The sequence below is a fragment of the Ptychodera flava genome, chromosome 7, assembly GCF_041260155.1.
Source record: "Ptychodera flava strain L36383 chromosome 7, AS_Pfla_20210202, whole genome shotgun sequence".
Lineage (NCBI taxonomy): Eukaryota > Metazoa > Hemichordata > Enteropneusta > Ptychoderidae > Ptychodera > Ptychodera flava.
This window is the reverse complement of record NC_091934.1, coordinates 23,039,910-23,042,941: the sequence shown is the minus strand read 5'-3', so window position 1 is coordinate 23,042,941 and position 3,032 is coordinate 23,039,910. Positions and strand designations below refer to the sequence as shown.

Below are 3,032 nucleotides of genomic sequence, written 5' to 3'. Positions count from 1 at the left end.
AGCTAGGATTGGTTGTTGTAGTAAGCAGCGCTGTATTAAACTTCTTGTAGTAATGCACCAGTCTTTACTGTACGCAAGTGATACAACAAATTATGTAAAACAAACAATTTTGCCAATGAAATCGATTACAGGAAGCATGTTGGGTGTATTGATTACTGTCGAAATGGGGACTATGACCCATTTATACTGTGTTTATTGGTCAGGTGATGGGGGAAAAGGTCAAGGTGCCCTTTTTAAACAAACACCTCACGTGACATCTTGCTAGTGAAAGCGTGATATTGACTGTGTCTGAGTTAATTGCTTCTTGCTATTTCATTTGTCGCACAAGGCTAGTAATCCTTTATTCCGCACGTCGATCGCTCAACCTCGAAAGGTCGGTGTCAGAGTTTCAGCACGTCCAACCAACGGAGCTCTGTCGACCCGTTTTATGCTCACGCCTTCTATACCTCCCGGTGTACCGCTGAGCGTAAGGTCCTTGATTCCTGCTGGTAAGTTGGGTGGGGCTGTTTACGGCCTAATGCTGTAGCTAGAACTGTGGACCCTCCTCAAATAACTACGTGACGCCGGTCATAGACTTGGTTCAAGTCGGTGAATTTTAAAAAATAAAATCATTTATAATAGTTTCTCTTGTGTCTCTCCTATTTCGTACAAACCTATCCGGAATTTGGCAGCTCACGCCAGGTTTTCCCAGCGATTGAATGCGTCACGTTTGAGTCTGCGCAGTAGTGAGTTAGTTTCTGCCGGATTCATTCCGGGTGAAACTCCGCTGTATAGCGTTCACTCCACTCATCGCGTTCACCCTACTCATCGCGTCCACTCACGCGCGCGTTTCACATGAAAGCAAAATACAAATCATTGCGTTCACTCCACTCAAACATTCACAAATCACAGACTTGAACCAAGTCTACGCCGGTCATTGCGATTAGTGGTACGTAATGAGCTTTTTGAAACTGAACGCATTCCTAATACCATAACCTTCGGCATATCGTTGTTTGTCGCCCCTTTGCAGAGATTTCATAATTTCGTTTGTGAATTTTGTAACGGTAAGTGACAAGCAAAATGTGCCACATAAGCTTCTAAGATCTTTAAAATGAATTTTTCTAGCTCTCCGTTTGTCGATGAGCTTGTTGTTGCTACGAGTGACCCCCGAAAGGGCACTCGAGGCTCGCTTTTCAAACCGTAGCAGGGTGTGCATGGTACAAGCATCAGCGATTATTCATAGTTATATTTGAGGTCATGCTCTTTTCAAATACCGTGTGTACAGTGAACACAGAAGGTAAAAGGGAATTGAATATATGGTTTCCGTTCAAATAACCTCCGCTAGTACCCGGGCGACAGTCACTATGCGTCAAAGTTTTGTGCGACGACATTAGTTCGACAGACACTTTGAAAAATTATAATTACCTCCTTAATGAGTTTTGCATTCTCAGATTGTTGTTTTTTAAAATTTATCTTATTTTCAAGTTTCGTCGTCGTATTTAATGTATGTTGTCGATGATACATTGCGTCCATACTTTGTGTTAAGGTAATATGCCCCTCCATAAAACTTTTGCACAAAGTTTCCTCGATTCTCTTTTAAAATCAAGAACAAAAATCGGGGAACCAGTGCAAATTTTGATACTAGAGTTACAAATTATCCATAATTTATCAATAGTTGAAATTCAAAATGGCCGACATCCTTTTGTTATCTCTATGAGAGAAAAATAACTTTTTCGAAAGACTAAGCCGGTAAAAAGTTTTCTTACACTAAGAGCTTTAAAATGAACCCCCACATGTGGTACACCAGAAAAGAATTGTAAAAATTTGAGAGTCCGAATATCTGTCCCCGGGTGGCGTTTTACCTTAATGCGATGATTTCGAATTAACATCTTATACCTGAGGTAACTCTGAAGTCAACCTGTGTCATTGCGCTTAAGTTTTGGTTATTTGCTCTGAAGACACTAAAAATTAAATATTGACATTAACAACAAAGAAATTCTGATAACTTCAAAACAAAATTTTGAAATTAAAAACAAGCAAGGAAGATGACTGCAAAATCCATTGTTGACATTAAAAACAAGCAAAGGCTTTAATTTTCCAGGGGACCGCCTGTGAGAGCAAGACACCTTTCAAAGATGACGGAAGGACGCGAATCAAGGCGTTTTCACCGAACTTTCCGGATTCTGTGGATGGTCTTGATAGTTATCGTGGCTGTACTGTTCGGTTATTCAGCGTTCACTTACGTCACCATGTACTTACAATACCCTGTGACCGACGAAGTTACCATGGTGAGGTCGCGGACGCAGCAATTTCCCGCTGTAACCGTGTGCAACACAAACACTTTCCGAAGGTCGGCCTTAGAAGAAAGTAGTTACAAGGACTTGTTGCTATTGGACAGACCAGGGGCGTTATCAAATTTAATGCCCTATAAAGGTAAGAATGAGTTTGAGCGATGTACCAAATACCTCCCTATTTTCTCAAAAATACCTATATCCCCATCACCATTACAGAAAGTACTTCACGTACGTGCGTGCAATGACACTATCAAAATATAAACCGGCATTATCCATGATGGACCGTTCCATCAAAATTGTAGCTTTCAGGCGTACCCTGTGCAAAGCTAGGTGATGCCATCATTTCGTGTTCAAATTTCTGTTTTGCAGATATCGAATGATGCCATTATATGCAAAAAGTAAGACACAGTCTTGCGGCAATGTGTGATGTAGGATCATAATATTGAGTTTTTACGTCCTGCTCCCCCCCCCCCCCCGAGAACGGTCTCCACGGCATAAACTATAAATCATCATGTAATCTATTCCACTTGGGATTTCAAAATTGATAATTGTAATACATCTAACGGTTTTAATGTTATATATTCCTTCTTATACATTCTTGAACGCAGCGATATATTAACGCTAAAAAGCAAGGAAAACCCGAATAATGTAGCTTATACTGGATTCAAACTCGGTCTGCATACTGACTTTAGTCATCATTACCACACACCAAGCGTAAGTAACACATGTTTTATTACAATCTCTTTTGGTATGGATCAA

The 3,032-nt window shown here is 40.5% G+C and overlaps 1 protein-coding gene across 3 annotated transcripts in view; it reads left to right on the top strand.

The window, feature by feature from the left end:
- The first annotated feature begins 256 nt into the window (after window positions 1-256).
- The window catches only part of LOC139137053 (gamma-butyrobetaine dioxygenase-like), a 19,151-nt gene continuing 16,375 nt past the window's right edge, over window positions 257-3,032 (top strand). The window contains exons 1-3 of one of the 3 annotated variants that reach the window (XM_070705005.1): window positions 581-928; window positions 2,081-2,412; window positions 2,882-2,987. The gene's annotated coding sequence lies outside the window, so the exon portion shown is untranslated. Of the gene's footprint in view, window positions 489-580; window positions 929-2,080; window positions 2,988-3,032 lie in introns of those variants that run through there. The other 2 variants (XM_070705006.1, XM_070705004.1) reach the window with 2 other exon arrangements.